At 35.6% G+C, this 23,747-nt stretch overlaps 1 pseudogene; it reads right to left on the reverse strand.

Moving 5' to 3' along the window:
- Positions 1–4,843: 4,843 nt before the first annotated feature.
- LOC113201434 (G-rich sequence factor 1-like) lies at positions 4,844–23,747 on the reverse strand (annotated as a pseudogene).

Raw genomic sequence — 23,747 nt, forward strand, 5'->3', positions numbered from 1 at the left:
CACAGCTCTCCCTGGAGCACTGCTCTGTCCCTAGCTCACCAACACTTCATGTGTAGGAAAGGGGATGTATAAAAGCGTATGACAGAAAAAGCAGTTTTTTTCATACAAATATGCCCTAAAAGTAGCACACATCACCTCCACTCTCACCACACTGCCAAAACATATAGCTTAGTGACTTTATCTAGCAATAAGAAACCTGAAAAATATGTTATTTCTATATAGAGGCTACATGCCCAGCTAATATCAGAAGTGGGAGTGTGATCTTCTTCCCACTATGCAACAGTCATCTCCTTTCTCATGAGTTAATTGGAAGTTCCACTCAATTACTGGAATCTGTTCAAAGTCTAGGATCTCTGGGTGATGACAACCCTCTTCAACAGGTATCAATGTGGCTCCTTCCCTATCCAGTGACCTATAACTAACAGAGAACTAATCTTTGCTATGTACTACCACCATCACATCCAATATGCAATGGTCAAATACAAATACAATTAAATGTTACATTCTGAATAGAATACCAAAAACAAATACCTATTTTATCAATAATGAAATACCATTGCAAAAGAATTGCAAAGAATTCATGATGCAGGAGAAAATAAGTTTTTTTGTTTAAATTAAGTTTCCATTCCCTGAAAGTAAATTACTTGTCAATTTTTCTTGGGGAGCCCTGTCTTGGCCTCTGGAAGATTCTTTCTTTTCCATTATTCTTTCTGCCCATATATGAAGTGGACACAGAAGCACTGTGCTTCAACATCTATTTGCCTACATCCTGATGGTGTAAATTTGGGAGCTATGAGTTACTCACGTGTCAAGCAACATCAACATACCACAGGCTTTTGCAAGTCAAACTCTTTTGATTTTTTACAATATACTCCTCTCAAATCTCAATAGATTTCTTTGTTTTTCTTTCAGTGCCACAAGAAAGTAACCACAAGTAACTATTTTGTTTGTTATGGTTATTAAACGTGTCAACTCTGTTCTTTATTTTCTGACACCAGTGGTAGATCCAATCCTCTTTCTCTTGATTTACAGCTAGCTACTGTGACATTGTCTCATTCATACCAGGAGGTTTTTTCACCCCAATGACATCATCAACTTGAGATGTTCCTTTTTACCTGATTTCAGGCTCAGTTACTGACTTGGGTTGCTTTTGCCAATAAAATATAAAGAAAAGTAATTTCACTTCCAAGAAGCAGGGTCTGCCACTTCTCCTTTTCCTTTGTTATAAAAATGGAAATGCCCATACTCCCCTCAAAAGATGGAAATTTTTTCTTTAGCTTAAATCTTGGGTGTCACAGAGGATATAGAACACAGCCTCAGCTAACATATCATGAGTAAAAAGTAAGGCTCTATTCTATAAGGAATTAGGACTTCATATTTGAAACTGTAGTTTTTACTTAATTTAAGTGACTTGTTTAGGTGTAAAATCAAACCCTTAATTTAATTCTTGGCTGGGCTACCTTCTAAGTTAAACCAAGAAAAATACCACTGTATAATTCAGTCACTGGTTCTTTAACTTACATTTTTTTAATATTTATTTTTTAGTCATAGGTGGACAAAATATCTTTATTTTATTTTTACGTGGTGTTGAGGATCAAACTCAGTTCTGCATGAATGCTAGGCAATCACTCTACCAAACTCAATATAATGTTTTTTAATTATGTCAGCCAATGATGTAGCTAATTTCATGTATTTATTATTATAGAATACTGTAATTCAGGTACTAAATTTTGAAATTTTACAGGGTATGGGTTGAATATTTTAATGAAGCAATTCCAAAATACAATGACTCAAACAAGAAAAAAAATGTATTATTTTTCATGAAACAACATGTAGCCACATATGTGGCTGAGGGGAGAGAAAGCAGTATTAGTTTCTTCCACAAGGTCTTTCAGGGCTGACATCCTTAGGACAGAGCTTCTATATGAGTTCTAGCCAGTATTTGCCATTCCAGTCAGTGGCAGGGAAAAGAAGATGGGCACACCAAATACAGGACAAGCACCTTTAAAAAGACAATTTAGAAGCTGCATATTTCATTGCTGTTCACATATAACTGGCTAAAATCTAAACACCCAGCCATAATTAACATCAGAAAATGATGAAATCTATAGTGTCTAAGTGGTAGCCATGCTGCTAGCTAAAGCACAGGTCTTCTAATTCTAGAACTAAAGGAGAAAAAAATAGATAATGTAGAAGAATTAGCTGTCTCTGCCATACCCTCATACAATTCTTCCTCAATAGGCATCAGAAAACTTCTTTATAAAAGCATTTTCCAGACTATCACACCTCTGTTAAAAACCCTCATATTCTCTTAGCATAAAAAAATAACAAAGTCCTCACCATGGCTTATAAGTCTTCCCACTTCTGTTTCCCCCATTAACTCTCTCACCTCATCTCTAATAAAGAAGCTCCACAATTTACAATGGTTACATCTCAAAACCATCATAAATCTAAAATATAATTCAAGAATGTGTTTAATACACCTGGCCTACCAAACACACAGCTTAGCAGCAAAGCACAATACCAGTAATCATCTTCATGATCTAGTGTCTTACTGGGATCTTCAGCTCCCTGCTGTTTCTCTGCATCAAAAAAGCATATCCTGCAGGATGGATGATGGAACATACCTGTAATCTCAGGTCCCCAGGAAGCTGAGACAGGATAAATGCAAGTTCCAGACCAGTCTGGGTAATTTAGCAAGAACCTGTCTCAAAATAAAAAAAGCTGGGAATGTAGCTCAGTGGTAGATAACCATTGGGTCTAATTTATTCTCTCCCCCCCAAAAATATGAGTGGTATAAAAAGACTAAATTTAAAATATGAAATTATATTCTACTGAATGTTTATTGCTTTCAAGATGTAAAATCCTTCAACATACCATCATAGGTCTAGATGTGTTGAGTCTGGAACCACCAGTGCTGTAGAATAATATATTTGCGAATCTAGATGATGACAATTACTTAAAGAAAATAAAAGCATAAGCAATACAGTGAAATTTTGAGAAAATTACCTCTGCTGAAATTACAGACTTGTTTTTCAACAAAGAACATTATGAATTTAAAAAAAATAGTCAAAACACCAGAAGAATATGTTTCCAACATTTAAAAAAGACAAGGAACTAATATTCAATATATGCAAAGTACTCTTACAAACACAATAAAAAACAGAAAATAAAATTGAAAATTTGATAAACAACATAAAGTAAAATGTGCATTACCATGGGCTGGGCTTGTAGCTCAGTGATAAAGACTTGCCTAGCATGTTTGAGACACTTGTTTTGATTTTCAGCCACACATATAAATAAACAAAATAAAAGTCCATGGAAAACTAAAAAAAAATATATGTAAAAAATGAGTGTTATGAGAAATTCAGGATGCTGCATTAAATTTGAATTTCAAATAGACAATTACTGTTGTTCAGAAATAAATATATCCCAATTATTGCATAATACAAAAATATTAATTGTGGTTTACATAAAATTCAAATTTATCAGTGAATCCTCAATTTTTATTTCATAAATTTGGCAACTGTAGTTGAAATCCACACAGCTGACAAGTAAAAAAAGAGAAGGTAAGGTTCACCAGTATTCAAAGAATGCAAATTAAACAAAAAATACCATTTTACCTATTATATTAGCAAACACTAGAAAACAAAGCTTATTGTTGGAAAGCATACAATCCTCTTTTTTTTTCAATTGGAAAAGCATACAATCCTCTTTTTTTCCAATTTACTCAAACGACCATCTAAAATCTTTTTTCTTTTTCTTTTTGCACATAAAGATAGTTTATTAATTAATTATACATTTTAAAGCCAGCCATTTTGTCTAATATTTAAATAACAAGCTATTTAATATTAAAGAAGAATGTACTGCCACAATGTGCCAGAAGTAACTTTATCCATAAACCCTTCACACAATTATACATTAAATGCTATTTTTATTTAAAGCAAGGCCACCCTACTTGTTCTAAAATATGGAATGTGCTACTGCACTGAAAAAGCAAATGAGGAGACAGACTATTTTTCTCTATAGAGATGGTTTAAATCAAGTAAAGTCATCAATGTCCTTTCAAGTCTGGAATATTGTGACATATCACATTACCACTAACAAATACCCTTAAGGTTTACCGAAACCAAAAAAGGGGAGGGGTCAACTTTTAAGTTGAGACTAGACTTCCCTCAAAACAGACAGGCACTAATATTAAATTCTTTCAACCCCAATGTTTATAAAGGCAAAACATTTATAAAAACATAAAACTGTCAACTTGTCATTTATACTCACTAACCTGTAGTATTTATTTATTTTAATCACTACCCCTATCTAAATAATCAAATATAGCTAAAATGAAAACTATTCTGCCACGCCATAGTGGTTTAAAGGTCTAAAACCTTTCCTTACTTTGATGAATGTTTGGTTAAAATCAAACATTATTTCATCCATAAGAAGCTTTACATCAGAGCTCTCAATTCATAGGCAAAATCAAAACCTTGAACAGGTTACTTTTCAAATGAGAAAAAGATTTTAAAGATAGTACTGAATAAATATATGTGGTCTTTACAATGGGTAACATATCCTCTGTAAAAAGAAACTGCTTGATTATATAAAATAAATAATTAATCAGATTTTTAAAATCAGATCCTGAACAGCTTAAAAAATTTAAGATTTATGGTTTATTTCAAAATACCAAATTGAATTTTTCTCCTCAGCAGTTCACTATGAATGTTTTTTAGAAGCATGAACCCCAAACCCCTAATCCTTTTTCTAGCTGTTACTGCCAATAAACAGAAACTTTATAGACCATGTCCAAGAAAGATGTGCAAATGAAATGCTTCTTGTTTCCTCTTTACTATCGGGTGTCCCTGGAAGTCTTATTTTCCTTCTGACATGAATTCAGGAACAGTTCAATATACCTATGGTGAACATGGGGCCTATCCTTGAGCATAGCTTCAAGAGCATCCTCATGGGTATCCAAGTGCACATCAGCTCTTACAGTAGCTTTTGCACTGGAACTGTATTCCATGGTGATTCTCACTGGCTTCAGAGAAGCAAAAAAAAAAAAATCACAATACCTTGGCCATTATCTTGAAAAGGTAATCTTCTCTTGTGGACAAAATGCAATGAAGATGTAGTTCCAAAATCAACAGCCTCTGGAAGCTTTTCTGACATCTCTTTAGGCAATTTTTCAAAACCTGTCTTGGGTCTAATGTCCTCATTTACTACGTGTTCTTCAATAACCATTTCTGGCTTAGTTATATACTTAGCAGTAGCAGAAGATGCATTTTCTTTCCCTTATGGGAGCCAACATGTGTTCGAACTTTATTCTTTCTGCTGGAAAGAATATATATATCAGTTACCAATTCCTTCCCTGTGTTTCAACAAGGCTTGGTTGACCATTTCTGGTTCTTCAAACTGCACATATGCTTTCCATGTTTTTCTTCTACCTCTATACTCTATCACAAAATAATGTCCACTGTATTCAGTCCTGCAAAGAAGTCCACAATATCTTTCTCATTGCAACTATAAGAAAAATCATCTTAAAGGAACTACACCATCATTCACCACAGGTGATGACTTGACGTGCAGGCTCTTCATTAAGGCATCCCCATCTTCATTTTTTATCTCATATACTTCCACATATCACTTACCCGTGTACATGCAGTGCTTTTCTTAGGCTTTCTGCACATCCTGCTCTGACTCCATTTCAATTAAGGCATCACCCCTTTGTTTCCCATCTCTATTTAAAAGGAAATGTATTCCATTCTCACTATTGTGGATTCTGCAATCTGAGAAAAAGTTAAGCACATCTTCCACAGTACATGACCAAGGCAATCCTTGAGCTCCAATGAGATAAATATCATCCACCTCCTCTTGTAACTTGGATTGGGCCAATTCATATTCAAGGAGTGGTGGAAGGCCCTCCAGGTAGATAGTTTTGGACTCCTGGCTGTAGCTCTGAGATAAGCCCATGGTGGCCACCAGTGACTGGGGTAGCAGAGTAGTATGCAGAAACAGGTAGGAGGCGGTGGCTGCTGCTGAGGTGGCCACCAGGGAAGGGCCCACCAGTCTCTTGATGGGCTGAGGCCCACCAGTCTCTTGATGGTCTGTGGCCTGATCTGGTGGCCTCGTGTCTAAGAGGCACCACAGTTGCCCTGTGTAAGAGCAGCAGGCAGTGGCGGCAGCCAGAAATGCCCAAGGGGAAGGAGCCAGAGGTGGAATAAAAAGGTAAACAGGCAGCGCTGGTGCTGCAGTTGCAGCCCCTGCAGCTGTTGCAGTTATATCTTCAGCCCCCAGAAGGTGCCCATGCTTCAATTGCAGCCCCCGTAGCTGCTGCTGTTATAGCTTCAGCCCCCAGGAGGCGGAGATGCTGCAGTTGCAGCTCCCACCACTGCTGCAGTTACAGCTTCAGCCCAGGAACAGTGCCCAGAGTACACAGCGTATTCTGACCAGGGACTCCTCCAGAGGCAGGACTAGAGGCAGCTGCCTGTGAAGTGCTAGCAGAGGGGAAGTGGAATCCAGGACCAGGGAGGGGTCGCCAGGGTCAGTTAAAGATCCTTTTGCAAATCAGTTCACTAGGCAATAAAGGCCTAACTAATCACTGGATATATGCAAAGAAACACATTTCAAATCCATTACTTTGTACGACAAATATTGCTGAAATAAACACAATAACCACATTCAGAAATCAGTGACAGTTTTTTTTTCTTATAAATGAAAATACTAATTAAATATAAATTTTTAAGTTTAAATATTAAGGATAAAAGTATTGAATATCATATGGTAAATAAACAATAGCATTTTCATAAATCATACTCTAATATCAATTTTAATGCTGGGCTAAGATTAATGTAGTTAGTTATCTTTGCAGATAAGAAATTTGGCCTGTAAACAAGAGAGTCAAGATTTACATTTTTTTTAAAAGATTTTACATAAAATTGTTTTATCAGAATCAAAATTATAGCTTTACTACTAGATAATATCTGTAAGGCACAGATTGGACATTAAAAAAATGTAGGTTAAAAAAAAGTTACAGCCTTCATGTAAAAACAATACCATCTCTTTTTTTTAAAAAAATTATTCTGAACTTATAACACATGAAAATATAGTACTTTAAAATAAAATTTAAACATAAAAAAGAAATTATATGAAAAACTCATTTTGGCTTCTCTTACTTCTAAGTTAATTAATGCCCCCAATTTATCTTAACATCTATACAGGAAAAATAATTAAAATAAAATTACTCTAAATCAATATTAAAAAATGTTTTGTTACAATTCCAACAGATATAGAGGGAGCATTTTATTTCATTCTGAAGAGTAAATATATTCTAATTATTAAGCAACAAAATGCATTTATATAAGTAGTGCTACAATATAATAATTGTAGTATAATAATTAAAATATACTAAAATGATTCGTATACCTTACCATATAAAAGATATAAGATAATCATCAAGTCTTCTAAAATGTTAGTAGGAATAATTGCTACTAAATTTTCCTTCCAAAAAAGAATCTATCTATCTATCTGTCTATCTATCTATAATAACAGCAAAGAGCAACAATCTTTCAGATCCATAATTCATCATGTATGATTACTAACTTTGTCACACATATGATACAATGAGAGAATAATAGACATAAAAGTAACACAATCTTCACCATAATTTTTAAAGTATTTCTACAAAAAGAAAAAAATACATTTTACTACATAAATAATTCTTGAAGCAGTGTGTCTCAAATGTGAAATAATCTTGAAACTGGTAGATTGAAAAGAAATAATATTTGTTATACCCCCTTTTCAAAGGTTCAAAATCAAAATCAGGTTATACACACACACACACAAAAATAGCTAACACTAATATGTTTAAAATAAATGTGAAGAATAAAGAGTACCTATACTTCAACTTCAAGAAATAAAAAGATTATTCTTCCATTTTTTCCAAAAGCTGTAAACAACTTAAAGTAAACATTTAGTTTTAAATTTGCCATGATCAATCAATCTTTAAGTTCCACTCAACTTTTCCATTCACTGAAGATAATTAGCCAATCAGCAATTTACTGGATTCCATAATCTCCTCAAAGTCAGTCAGTCTCTAAATTCCAAGCTTAAAGTTAACCTATCATTAAATTGCCTAACTTTTGAAAATCACCCAATATTAAGATGGCATGCTTCCTCAAACCCCATATAAGAACATTTTTTTTTTTGCCTGATGTGGGGCTGTGTTCTCCAAGCATAGTTCTCCATTGCCTAGGAAGTATGTAATTCAGCATTGTTTCAGCAATATTTGATGGTGATTTCCTAATGCAATATTATAATGAGTATTTAGAAATTACCATTTTTCTCCCCTGGGGTAAGAAAAATTATTTGTTACAATAATCCAATATAATGGAAAGTTTTGAATCTTCACTTTTTATGAAAAAGTATAGTTCTTCTTGCCCAATATGTATGCACACTAGCCAAGGTCAAACTCCCTCTCTTCCTTCTTCCCAAATCCACAGTTTTACATTATCAATGGTCCAAATCCAGCCAATGAATGTACTATATGAAACATTATAATATTCAACCACTGAAATTTATACCAAGAATTTAATACCATCAAATAATCTTTTAATATACTGCTTAAATATTTAAGTATATAATATTTTTAACCTAATGAACATGATTATCTAGCTTGGTTTTGTAGAACCCGAAGCCCTAAATTGAAAATCATATCTTAACCTGATTTGTGCAAACAAATAAACTCTTAAATTCCCCTATCTAGGAAATAAAATTACTATCACCATTTCCTATCACCTCAAAAACATGATGTGATCAGAGTAAAATAAACTCCGAATATTTCAGAAAGAAGATAAAAACTGTTTTATTATCATATACTCTGTTGTTAAAGTCAAGTCATTTTGAGGTTTAGGTCACAGTGCAGAAAAACAGCCTCCCCCTCAAACATGACATAAATAAGGGCTACTCAGTTTATCTCATTGTCTTCATGGATTCCAATTAGAAAATGAGATAAATGGGAGGCTTGCAGAAATCCGTGTGTATCAGGATGGCAATATAAATCCTGGCCACCTGCCTTAGCTATGCTCAAAAAACAGCTGACAGCTACCTCTCAGCTACTTTTGGATTTAGTGGGCTTGAAAAATATATTCTAAATAGCAAACAGTGATACCTTATGGTTAAAGAAAACTCAGTAAACTTTCAGTGTTTCAAATCTTAGCAGTATTTCACTCAATTTACCAACCAAATCCAGCAGCAAATTATACTATGTGTCAAGGGATCTGTTTAGTCATGTAAGCATAGATTAGGTAAGTTTATACATAAATTGTAAGTTTTGTTTTTTGAAGAATACCTCAAGAGACAACACAGCTCAACGCAAACAGCAGAAATTACATTATGAGTTGGATGACTTTAAATACACAATTTAATCTTCCTAAACCAGCTTCCTTATATATAAAGTGGGAATAGTTACTCTATTCAAGGGTTTTTAGGAAGATTACATGGAATAACAACAACAACAACAACAAAAAGAAAAACTAGGTACTTTAAAAGGGTCCCAGGCATCAAGACCTACCTACAAATCCTAGAATTTCTTATCACTAACTTTAATATGGAAAGTCATTTGACCTGTGTCTGTTTCCTTATTAGTCAAATAATGAAGATAATGTAGTCCTACATACTTTGCAGGGTGTTTGTGACAATAACATATAAAATAATATAAAAAGAATCTTTGAACTATAACCAAGTAACTATAAGACAGCTAATTGTATATGTAAAAAAAATAAAGAAATTCATACTAGAAAACCCGTTACAATGCAAAACTATATGATGTCCAAATTAAATTAATTCTATAAGAAAAAAAATTTCTTAGTTTAAAATGAACACAAAAGCACTAGATACAATGGCAACCAAAAATATTTAAGGTCATTGTAAATAGTTTCAAGAATTTTTTTTTATGAAATTAATGAACAAATTAGCCCAAATATCTAAAAAACTAAAGCCTCAAAACAAAACCTCAAGGGGCTTGGCCTGGGGCTCTGCAGTTCAGGCATTTTCCACTTAAAACAACCACCTCACTGGGAGAAAGAAAAAAGAGCAGGAAAGAGGGAGACATGCAGGAGTGCCAGGGTCCAGGCCTAGCAGAGTCCAGGGAGTCCTGAAAGATGAGTGGCGTCTGTGAAAAGATGAGACAGGAGTAATATGGTTGGAGCAATCTCCAGAGAGAGAGCTCTGATGCAGCTGTCTCTGGATCATCTTTTATTACAATTTTTCTCATCATTATAGATTCAGAATACATCATGGAAATATAGGCTTGGGTTCTAGTTGATATAATCAATGTGGTGCCTAAAATTTTCCAGGTTGTGACTTTTTAGCTATCAATCATTAATTATTAACTAATGCCAAATTACATAAACAGACTCTAAGTCTCCTAATGTATCTTTAACTTTTAAGTATTAAAGTACACCTGCAGGCCAGGGCCAACATGGCTGCCAGGGAAGAGGCAGCACATACAATGCCTCTGTGGTAAGGGGATCAGAGAGACTCATTAATACACCCACATGCGTCCTGCTGAGAAACTTCAAGCAAAATTCCACTGAAAGGAGACCTTCCAGGAACTAGTAAGTTTAATTGGAGATGTCAGCTTGTCACAGAATACTGAATCTTGGCAACCCAGAGCAGGGGCACAGTCCCGCCAGGGCCGCCAAATGGCCGCTGCCTACACGCTGCAGTGAACATAGGAGGGGACACTGACTGCCTGGACCCCCGCGGGCGGACTCTGTGAACCGCAGCCAACCGGCCGCCCACACGCTGCAGCGTTCTTGGGAGCGGTTGCTGCCTGACTGGGCCCCGCGAGCTGGCCCTGTGAACCGCAGCCGGCCGCAGGCCACATGCTGCAGCGAGTTTAGGAGAGGGCACTGCCTGCCTGGGCCCACACCACCCGGCTCCGTGATCCACCACCGGCCACTGCCCACACTTTGCAGAGAGCTAAGGAGCAGGTGCTGCCTGCCTGGGCCCCTGCAGCCCGGCTCTGTGAACCACCGCTGGCTACCGCCCACACGTTGCAATGAACTTGGGAGCGGTTGCTGTCTGCCTGGGTCCACACAGGCCAGCTCTGTGAACCGCCACCAGCCGCCACCAAGCGGCCGCTGCCTACACCCTTGCAGTGAGTGGGGAAGCAGGCGCTGCCTGCCCAGCCCCCGCTGGCCCGACTCTGTGAACCTCCTCTGGCGGTTTGGAGCTGCAGACGACCACCCTGCACCTGCCAGCCCGGTGCTGCAAACGACCCCTGACCAGCTCTGCAAAAGGCCCCACCCACACGGCGAACAGCAGGAATGGAGACCGGCCCAATCTGGGAGGAAGAACTGCTGCACAGTGATTGACTCCTGCCTACTGAGAGGAGAAACTTGGCAAGGTGGACATAGCTCCATCTCCTGGAAGAGCAGTTAATCGAACTCTAGGACTGCATTTATAATTTTTTTTTTGCTGTCTTTTTAAATGTTTTTTAATCCATCTTATTTTATTTTATTCCATTTTTTAATTTCATTTTCCATTTCTACTATTATTATTTTTCTTTAAATTCCTTTTAATCTTCTATTTTTTTCTATACTACTTTTCTCCTGTCTTTACATTTCTTTTCAATTTTCTTATTCCCCCTTCCTTGAATTCTACCTGCTTACCCTCATTCTCTTTAGTGACTTCTTCCCATCCCTTCTAATACCTTTCCTCCCAAGCATCAAATATATTTATAGGAGTAAACAGTAACTCAGCAGTCAAACAGAACAAGAAACAATATGAACAGCATGAAAAAGCAAGGAAGAAAAGGAGTGCAAACAATGCAGGGCAGCCTAAATATTCAGGAGGATATAGAGTCACCAGAAAAATGGTCATATAAAGAACTCATGGAACACCTGAGACAGATGGAACGGAACCTTAAAGAGGATACAAGACAGCAAATTCAAGCAGCGCAAGAACACATTGAGAATGAATTACATAAACAGATAAAAGAAGAAGTTAAGCACCTTTATCAGGAGATAGAGATTATAAAAAAGAATCAAACCATAATCTTAGAAATGAAGGAAATTATAAACCAAATTAAAAACTCAAATGAGAGTATCATTAATAGAGTGGAGCAAGTAGAAGCCAGAACGTCAGATAATGAAGACAAAATACATCATCTGGAAAAGAGTCTAGCCAACTCAGATATGCTGGTTAAAAATCATGAGAGAAACATACAAGAGATATGTGATAATATAAAAAAAAATTTTAAGAGTCATTGGGATAGAGGAAGGGATAGAGATTCAAACAAGGGGAATGAGTAATCTACTAGATGAAATAATTACAGAAAACTTGCCAGAAATAAAAAAGGAAACAGATATACAAATTGTAGATGCATACAGGACACCGAGCATACAAAATCACAGTAGACCAACGCCAAGACACATTGTTATGAAGATATCCAATATACAGAACAAAGAGAAAATATTAAAAGCTACAAGAGAAAAGAGAAAGATTACATTCAGGGGTAAACCAATAAGGTTAACAACAGACATCTCAACTCAGACGCTGAAAGCGAGAAGATCCTGGAACAACGTATTTTAAACACTGAAAGACAATGGATGCCAACCAAGAATTCTGTACCCAGCAAAATTAAGCTTCAGATACGACAACAAAATAAAAATATTTTACGATAAACAAAAACTAAAAGAATTTGCAGCCAGAAAACCAGTGTTGCAAAGCATCTTGAGCAAAACACTTCACGAGGAAGAAATGGAAAACAATAACCAAAGCCAACAGTGGGAAGTACCTCATTAAAGACAGACGGAGGGGGGAAAGCTAATCATGGTGAAACAAACGCAATTAAAAAAAAAAAAAAACGAGATAAATAATCAAACATGGCTGGAAGTACAAACCATATATCAATAGTAACTCTAAACATTAATGGTTTAAACACTCCAATAAAGCGACATAGGCTGGTAACATGGATCAAAAAACGAATCCAACAATATGCTGCCTCCAGGAGACTCACCTGACTGGAAAAGACATACACAGGCTGAAGGTGAAAGGTTGGGAAAAAATATACCACGCACACGGTCCTCGCAAGCAAGCAGGTGTGGCCATCCTCATATGGAGTAAAATCTACTTCAAGACTAAGTTAATCCAAAGGGATAAGGAAGGACATTATATACTGTTAAAAGGAACCATTAAACAACAAGATATAACAATTATCAATATTTATGCACCAAATAATGGTGCTTTGAAGTTTATAAAACAAATTCTCCTCAAGTTCAAGAATCAAATAGACCACAACACAATAATTATGGGTGACTTCAACACACCTCTCTCACCATTGGACAGATCCTCCAAGCAAAAGTTGAATAAAGAAACTATAGACCTCATTACCACAATCAATAACCTAGACTTAACTGACATATATAGAATATACCAACCATCATTGAATGGATATACTTTTTTCTCAGCAGCACATGGATCCTTCTCAAAAATAGACCATATATTATGCCATAGAGCAACCCTCAATAAATATAAAGGGGTGGAGATTATACCATGCATTTTATCTGATCATAATGGATTGAAACTGAAAATTAATGATAAAAGAAGGAAGGGAAAATCCAGTATCACATGGAAAACGAAAAATATGTTACTGAATGATCAAAGGGTTACAGAAGACATAAAGGAGGAAATCAAAAAATTCTTAGACATAAATGAAAATGCAGACACAACCTATCGGAATCTATGGGACACAATGAAAGCAGTTTTAAGAGGGAAATTCACCGCATGGAGGTCATTCCTCAAAAAAAGGAAAAACCAACAAATAAATGAGCTCACACTTCATCTCAAAGCCCTAGAAAAGGAAGAGCAAAACAATAGCAAATGCAGCAGAAAGCAAGAAATAATTAAAATCAGAGCGGAAATCAATGAAATTGAAACAAAAGAAACTATTGAAAAAATTAACAAAACTAAAAGTTGGTTCTTTGAAAAAATAAACAAGATTGACAAACCTTTAGCCATGCTAATGAAGAGAAGAAGAGAGAGAACTCAAATTACTAACATAAGGGATGAAAAAGGCAATATCACAACAGACGCCACAGAAATACAGAAGACAATTAGAAATTATTTTGAAAACCTATATTCCAATAAAATAGAAGATAGTGAAGACATCCATAAATTTCTTAAGACATATGATTTGCCCAGACTGAGTCAGGAGGACACACACGATTTGAACAGACCAATATCAATGGATGAAATTGAAGAGGTAATCAAAAGACTACCAACCAAGAAGAGCCCAGGACCAGATGGGTATACAGCGGAGTTTTATAAGACCTTTAAAGAAGAATTAATACCAATACTTTTCAAGTTATTCCAGGAAATAGAAAAAGAGGGAGTTCTTCCAAATTCATTCTATGAGGCCAACATCACCCTGATTCCGAAACCAGACAAAGACACATCAAAGAAAGAAAACTACAGACCCATATCTCTGATGAACCTAGATGCAAAAATACTCAATAAAATTCTGGTGAATCGGATACAAAGACACATCAAAAAAAATTGTGTACCATGATCAAGTAGGATTCAGCCTTGGGATGCAGGGATGGTTCAATATACGGAAATCAATAAATGTTATTCACCATATCAATAGACTTAAAGATAAGAACCATATGATCATCTCGATAGACACAGAAAGAGCATTCGACAAAGTACAGCATCCCTTTATGTTCAAAACATTAGAAAAACTAGGGATAACAGGAACTTACCTTGATATTGTAAAAGCTATCTACGCTAAGCCCCAGGCTAGCATCATTCTGAATGGAGAAAAATTGAAGGCATTCCCCCTAAAATCAGGAATATGACAGGGATGCCCTGTATCACCACTTCTATTCAATATATTTCTCGAAACACTAGCCAGAGCAGTTAGAAAAACGAAAGAAATTAAAGGCATAAAAATTGGAAAGGAAGAACTTAAATTATCACTATTTGCAGATGACATGATTCTATACCTAGAAGACCCAAAAGGGTCTACAAAAAAACTACTAGAACTAATAAATGAATTCAGCAAAGTGGCAGGATATAAAATCAACACGCACAAATCAAAGGCATTTCTGTATATCAGCAACAAAACCTCTGAAATGGAAATAAGGAAAACCACTCCATTCACAATATCCTCAAAAAAAAAAAAAAATACTTGGGAATCAACCTAACAAAAGAGGTGAAAGATTTATACAATGAAAACTACAGAACCCTAAAAAGAAAAGTAGAAGAAAATCTTAGAAGATGGAAAGATATACCCTGTTCATGGATAGGCAGAACTAACATCATCAAAATGGCGATATTACCAAAAGTCCTCTATAGGTTTAATGCAATGCCAATCAAAATTCCAATGGCATTGCTTGTAGAAACAGATAAAGCAATCATGAAATTCATATGGAAAAATAAAAGACCCAGAATAGCAAAAGGAATTCTAAGCAGGAAGTGTGAATCAGGTGGTATAGCAATACCAGATTTCAAACTATACTACAGAGCAATAGTAACAAAAACAGCATGGTACTGGTACCAAAACAGGTGGGTGGACCAATGGTACAGAATAGAGGATACAGAGACTAATCCACAAAGTTACAACTATCTTATATTCGATAAAGGGGCTAAAAGCATGCAATGAAGGAAGGATAGCATCTTCAACAAATGGTGTTGGGAAAACTGGAAATCCATATGCAACAAAATGAAACTGAATCCCCTCCTCTCACCATGCACAAAAATTAGCTCAAAGTGGATCAAGAACCTTGATATCAAATCAGAGACTCTGAGTATGATAGAATAAAAAGTTGGCTACGATCTACATATCGTGGGATCAGGCTCCAAATTTCTTCACAGGACACCCATAGCACAAGATTTAATAGCAAGAATCAATAAATGGGACTTACTTAAACTAAAAAGTTTTTTCACAGCAAGAGAAACAATAAGAGAAGTAAATCAGGAGCCTACATCATGGGAACAAATTTTTACCCCTCACACTTCAGATAGAGCCTTAATATCCAGAGTTTACAAAGAACTCAAAAAATTAGACAATAAGACAACAAATAACCCAATCAACAAACGGGCCAAGGACCTGAACAGACACTTCTCAGAGGAGGACATACAATCAATCAACAAATACATGAAAAAATGCTCACTATCTCTAGCACTCAGAGAAATGTAAATCAAAACTACCCTAAGATACCATCTCACTCCAGTAAGATTGGCAACCATTATGAAGTCAAACAATAACAAGTGCTGGAGAGGATGTGGGGAAAAGTGTACTCTTGTACATTGCTGGTGGGACTGCAAATTGGTTCGGCCAATTTGGAAAGCAGTATGGAGATTCCTGGGAAAGCTAGGAATGGAACCACCATTTGACCCAGTTATTGCCCTTCTTGGTCTATTCCCTGAAGACCTTAAAAGAACGTACTACAGGGATACTGCCACATGGATGTTCACAGCAGCACAATTCACAATAGCTAGACTGTGGAACCAACCCAGATGCCCTTCAATGGATGAATGGATTTAAAAAATGTGGCATTTATACACTATGGAGTATTATGCAGCACTAAAAAATGACAAAATCATGGAATTTGCAGGGAAATGGATGGCACTAGAGCAGATTATGCTTAGTGAAGCTAGCCAATCCCTAAAAAACAAATACCAAATGTCTTCTTTGATATAATGAGAGCAACTAAGAATAGAGCAGGGAGGAAGAGCAGGAAGAAAAGATTGACATTAAACAGAGGCACGAGATGGGAGGGAAAGAGAGAGAAAAGGGGAATTGCATGGAAATGGAAAGAGACCCTCATTGTTATAAAAAACTACATAAAAGAGGTTGTGAGGGGAATTGGAACAAAAATAAGGAGAGAAATTACAGTAGATGGGGTAGAAAGAGAAGATGGGGGGGAGGGGGATAGTAGAGGATAGGAAAGGTAGCAGAATACAACAGTCACTAGTATGGCATTATGTAAAAATGTGAATGTGTAACCGATGTGATTCTGCAATCTGTATTTGGGGTAAAAATGGGAGTTCATAACTCACTTGAAACTAATGTTTGAAATATGATATGTCAAGAGCTTTGTAAGGTTTTGAACAACCAATAAAAAAGTAAATAAATAAAGTACACCTGCACTTTTATTTCTAATCTAAAATTCCCATCTAAAAAAGTCCCTTTAATTCTTATAATTAAAATATCCTAAACTTTATAAACCATTGTTAAAACATATCAGAAACCCATACAACTAAATTTTCTTGTGTATGCAAAATTCCCATTTGGATGTGCATATAACATGCTCTTCATCAGTTCATATATATTTTTTTTCCCAGATATGTTCCAGAATTAAAAAAAAAAAATAACAGTAAGAACCTCTTAAAATTTCAATTACAAAACATTTTTTTAAAAAGTAAATTAATAAGAGTCCTTTCAGACACTTATTGTTGTTTGTCTTTATAACAGTTACCATTCTGACTGAAGCGAGATGAAATTTTAGAGTAACTTTGATTTGCATTTACCTAATTGCTAATGATGATGAACATTTTTTTTTCATTATTTTTGTTGATTGATTGTATATCCTCGTCTGAGAAGTGTCTTTTTAGTTCCCTGGCCCATTTATTGATTGGGTTATTTGTTTTTTTGGTGCTTAACTTTATGAGTTCTTTATATACCATAAATATTAGTGCTCCATTTGACGTGAGAGGAGTAAAAATTTTCTCCCAAGATGTAGGCTCTTTTGATGAGAAGGAATATTTTAGTTTCAATTTAGTTTGACAGTATCCCATTTATTGCTTCTTGGTTTTAATTTTTTTAAAGAGAAAGAGAGAGAATTTATATATATGTATATATATCTTTCGGTGGACACAACATCTTTGTTTGTATGTGGCGTTGAGGATCGAACCTGGGCCCCACACATGCCAGGAAAGTGAGCTACCACTTGAGCCATATAGCCCCTTGGTTTTAATTCTTGCACTATAATAAAAGATAATAAAATTATGGCATTTGCAGGTGAATGGATGGTGTTGGAGAAGATAATTCTAAGTGAAGTTAGCCAATCCTAAAGAAATCAAATGCCAAAAATTTTATCTGATATAAGGAGGCTGATTCATAGTGGTGTAGTGAGGGGGAGCATGAGAGGAATAGACGAACTCTAGATAGGACAAAATGGTGGGAAGGAAAGGGAGAGAGCAAGCTATTAGCGAGGATGGTGGAATGTGATAGACATCATTATTCAAAGTACATGTATGAAGATATGAATTGGTGTCAATATACTTTATATACAACCAGAGATATGAATATTTGTGCTTTATATGTGTAATAAGAATTGCAATACATTCTGCTGTCATTTATTTTTGTTTTAAAATCAATAAAGTAAAAAAAAAAAAAAAAACTTAGAATACAATGTGAAGGAGACTCAGGACTTTTCCAGCACGGTAGGAGAGGTCAGCTCTGGAAGAGGGGGAGGCCAGGCATGGGAATGGGCCTCTGACTCCCTGTAGCTGCTCTCATGCCCTTGTTTTGTGTCTATAAACTGATTCATTTGAAGAATATTATCTGTGAGCAAAGGAGAAAAAATGCCCTGTTGAGAAGAGTAAGAAAAAAAGCCCTCCAGAGTATTTTTTGCAGAGGTCCTGAGAGTGTGAATGAACTATAGTTAGGGACATCATTTGAGGAAGTCTGACAGGCAAGTGAGAGAGCGCTAGGCAAAAGTAACTTCTCTCAGATGAACAGTAATGCTTATTTAACTCTGAGATGGCCCTCAGCATAGTTGGGAAGTCAGTTCTTTATCTTCTATAAAATTTCATCCTTTACTAAACTCCCCCACCCCCACCATGCCATGAACTACTACTCTGAATGTTCCATTTCCAATTTTTTTCACACAGGAATCTTTATGAAACTTGCTTGATAGCCTATGGTCCCTCCGATGTGAACTTGACCTTTCCATTTCTCTGAATTTTTTGTAGTACTTCTAGGTCTAATCCTTTATACTCTCCTCTTACTGAAATTTACTCAGAGATTGATAAGGTAACACTGACCAACAGAGAGGCTGTCCTCTGTAAATTGGTACAAGGGAGAAGCCCAAGGGATCAGAGCCACCAGGATCACAAGTACTGGTAGTGGTAGTCTTCTGAAGGTGGTTCTCTCTGTTGCTTTCTCCCCCAAATGAATATGGTTTTGTGTTTGATTTTGCTGAAGTGCTGGGGATAGAGTCTAGGACATTGTCCATACTAAGAAGGTACTCTGCCAGTGAGATACATTCCCAATCCTAAAAGAAATGTTTTATATATATTTAAGAGCAGATGGGCTACACTTAAAGTAGAAATAATATACAGTGGTCATTAGGTAAAAAAGAAAAAAGGAAAAAAAAGAATAGATGAACTAAAGCCCTCCTAGACTGAGATTCACCTTTCTAAGGCAAGGAAGAGAAATAGTTTGAAAGACAAAAGCAGATAGTAATAATGCTCTCTCCATGGTCACACACTGAACTAATGGTCTGAGTGTCCTCAAAAAAGAGTATGCAGTGATTTAGGTTATAAATTTCTAATGCATCAATATTGAGAAACAACAACATTAATGTTAGTGTATAATCAAATAAATATTGGTATTTAAAGATGGCAGGGAAAATTTCAAGGACTAGTTCATTAAATTCAACTAGGTCTGTGACCCTGATTGAAACAGCCCTACATATTTTAGAAAGAAGAGAGGTAAAACTGATCTCACATTTACATGCCATTAACCCCTGTAATTTGGTAAGAGTGAACTTGGGGAAGTCACAGATGGCAGAGTTAATACCTTTCATGTAGATAGGAAAGTATAAAATTTCTGCTGCTAAATAAAGATGAGTGAAATTTCAGTTTCAACTCCCCTGCGCAAGCTTGCCATTATAATTTCAGGGTCCTGATTTTTAAGGGCAAGTAAACTACAGCATCTTAACACTTAATTCACTTTACCACATTTGAATGTTTAAATATTTTATACTATAAATTTATTCCATGAATTTCTAAAATATGAAGAGCAAAATGTGTAGTACATACAGAAATAAAAATGAGGTAAATATTTTTCTTTTTTAAATTTTTTTATTGGTTGTTCAAAACATTACAAAGCTCTTGACATATCATATTTCATACATTAGATTCAAGTTGGCTATGAACTCCCAATTTTACCCCAAATACAGATTGCAGAATCACATCGGTTACACATTCACATTTTTACATAATGCCATACTAGTGACTGTTGTATTCTGCTACCTTTCCTATCCTCTACTATCCCCCCTCCCCTCCCCCCATCTTCTCTCTCTACCCCATCTACTGTAATTCATTTCTCTCCTTGTTTATTTTCCCATTCCCCTCACAACCTCTTATATGTAATTTTGTATAACAACGAGGGTCTCTCTCCATTACCATGCAATTTCCCTTTTCTGTCCCTTTCAGTCCCACCTCATGTATCTGTTTAATGTTGATCTTTTCTTCCTGCTCTTCCTCCCTGCTCTGTTCTTAGTTGCTCTCATTATATCAAAGAAGACATTTGGTATTTGTTTTTTAGGGATTGGCTAGCTTCACTAAGCATGATCTGCTCTAGTGCCATGCATTCCCCTGCAAATTCCATGGTTTTGTCATTTTTTAGTGCTGCGTAATACTCCATGGTGTATAAATGCCACATTTTTTTATCCATTCATCTATTGAAGGGCATCTGGGTTGGTTCCACAGTCTAGCAATTGTGAATTGTGTTGCTATGAGCATCGATGTAGCAGTATCCCTGTAGTACGCTCTATTAAGGTCTTCAGGGAAAAGTAATAGGTTTAATGCAATGCCAATCAAAATCCCAATGGCATTTCTTATAGAAATAGATAAAGCAATCATGAAATTCATATGGAAAAATAAAAGAACCCAGAATAGCAAAAGCAATTCTAAGCAGGAAGTGTTAATCAGGCAGTATAGCGATACCAGATTTCAAACTATATTACAGAGCAATAGTAACAAAAACAGCATGGCACTGGTACCAAAACAGGCGGGTGAACCAATGGTACAGAATAGAGGAACAGAAACTAATCCACAAAGCTACAACTATCTTATATTTGATAAAGGAGCTAATGGAGGAAGAATATTTTTCTATAGGACAAACCCTGGTCATTTCAGAACGTGAGTATATACCAGTAAAGGAAAATGTTCTCTGGTTTTCATTGTAACTTGGTAATTAGAAAATAGTACCAACCTTATTCTGCAAAAAACAATTAGAGTGTTTTTTTAGTCAAACTTTCCATTGCTATGATCAAATCCCTGAGAAGAACAATTTTGATGAAGCAAATTTTATTTGGTGCTCAATGTTCAGAAATCTTGATCCACAGAAAGTCAACTCTATTGTTCTGGGCCCCAAGTTAGGCAGAACATTATGGTGGAAGGGTGTGAAGGAGGGAAGAAGCTCAGGACATGACAATCAGGAAGCATAGATAGAGTTCTTCTCACCAGGGACAAATTAGGAACCACCAAAATACCCCCTCAGTGACATAATTCTTCAAGACATAACCTATCTACCTATAGTTAGCACCCAGTTCATCCATATTAGTGGATTGGTTCACGTTTAGGTGAAGGTTCTCATAACCAAATAATTTCACCTCTAAATTGCCTTGCATTGTCTCACACATGAGCTTTTGGTGAATACCTCATACCTAAACCATAACAGAGAGGGTTTAAATAATATTATAATAATAAAGAAATTACTTTCTAATTTTATATTAAACATCTTAATTTTAACTATGAAGATCATAGCTGTGCCTATCAATTTTTTTTCCTACAATGGAATACTCAGAAGTCATAAAGAAGAGTAAGAGAACTCTTACCTCACGATCCTTTCCTATCACTCATTTCCACCAATTCTAGGAACAAGTAGAAAACTTAGCAGGCTATTACATCCTATTAGACATGGTGAAATTCGAAGCAGCCCCAAAATTTTCCATTATTAGCAAAATAACATCTTTATGCCATACACAGTATTAGTTCACTTTATTTTCACTTGGGGTTCAAATGCATGAAAGGAAGGAAATGAAATAAAACTTCTTAGTAGCTAATGAGGTTTACTTTGGACAAGAAAAATATCACAACTAATAATATAAATTTTGAATTTCAGTAGTAATTCTTGCTGGAGATTATAAGGGTTTATATGTTTGATTAGTTCAGACCATCAGGAAAGCCACCTAGAAAAGAAGTTGAGTTAGTTATCCACCAGTATGAAAAAAATAAACTAGAGGATCATTGACATAAAAGGAGGAAAAGAATATGTGGCTAATATTTTTGGAAGTTTCAAGCCATGGTTCGTTGGCTCTATTGTATTCAAAGGGAAAGAGGTAGGGGTCAGAGTCACAACATCCTGTTCAAGGGTACACCCTTCAATGACCTAACTTACTTCCATTAGGCCTCACCTCTTACAAGCTGTATCACTTTCCATTAACACTACTGGCTGGGGACTAACCCTTCAACACATGAACCTTTGGGATCCAAATTATAACAAAATTAGAACTCACCTCAATTCACAAATAGTTATACAAAAATCAAATTCTTTCAGGCACTCATAATAAGTTTTTGCTGAATAGCCCTTTTATGACCTCACTTCATCTCCATCTCTATCTCCATCTTGATCTCCATCTGCATCTCCACCTCCATCTCTGTCACAAAAACCCTAAAAATGTTTTGATCATTTCTCCTGGTTCAATTAGGCAGAAACAAGGACTTTTAGACCACTAGGTGTATTATAACTAGTAGATGTCTTGCTACTTTTTTATGATGTTATTGCTAAATTTTTATTGCTTCAAAATATGAGCATGATAGTATCTCCTAGCTGATTCAAAATGAACTTGATTTACAAGAAAAATAAAAATGTATTTGTTATACATTGTGATAATAAACTTAGGGAAAAAACAAACCTCTGAATAGTAAGTTCTGATTTCTATAAAAGGAAGAGAATAATATTTAAACAGACATACAACAAGAAGTAAATAAAGCATTCAGTGCACCTCTTGATATATAATAAAACCAAAATAACTTAGATATTCTTATTAAAGTAGTGTAGAATAAAAAAGCTTATCTATTAGCATTCAGAGGGATAATATTACTTAAAGCAATATATGGCCTTAAACATGCTTCAGTAAACTTACTTCCATTAGACCTCACCTTTTACAAGCAGTACCACTTCCCATTAACACTACTGGCAGTCATAAAGAAGAGTAAGAGAACTCTTACCTCACTATCCTTTCCTATGACTCATTTCCGTCAATACTTGGAACAAGTAGAAAACTTAGCAGGCTATAATGTCCTACAACAGATGGTGAAATTTGAAGCAATATAGAATGAAAATAAACTAAATATTAAAACTAAAGGAGTTGGAAAAAATATTAACTAAAGTTAAAAAGTTTTGAAAGAAATTATTGCATCAGAAAATAGAAAGACTATAAAAATAATATAGTATTTGTACTAATACTTTAAAACCTCTTATTAAGTAGAGATAATATTTTAAGCTTTCATCAACCAAACCCGAATGATGCAATGCACATTTGCATTTAAAAAGTCATATAAACACAGATTCTGAGGCAAAGAACTTATATAAGAATAGAATATTCAAGTCACAAAATATCATTAATACAGATAATATTCTAGGAATAAAATTAAAGTACCTTACCAGCAGTAGAAAACTTGACCAATAGAATAATTTTCCCGAAGTCCACATAACTGTCAATTTCCAT

Source organism: Urocitellus parryii, chromosome 14 (genome assembly GCF_045843805.1).
Source record: "Urocitellus parryii isolate mUroPar1 chromosome 14, mUroPar1.hap1, whole genome shotgun sequence".
In the NCBI taxonomy this organism is placed as follows: Eukaryota; Metazoa; Chordata; class Mammalia; order Rodentia; family Sciuridae; genus Urocitellus; species Urocitellus parryii.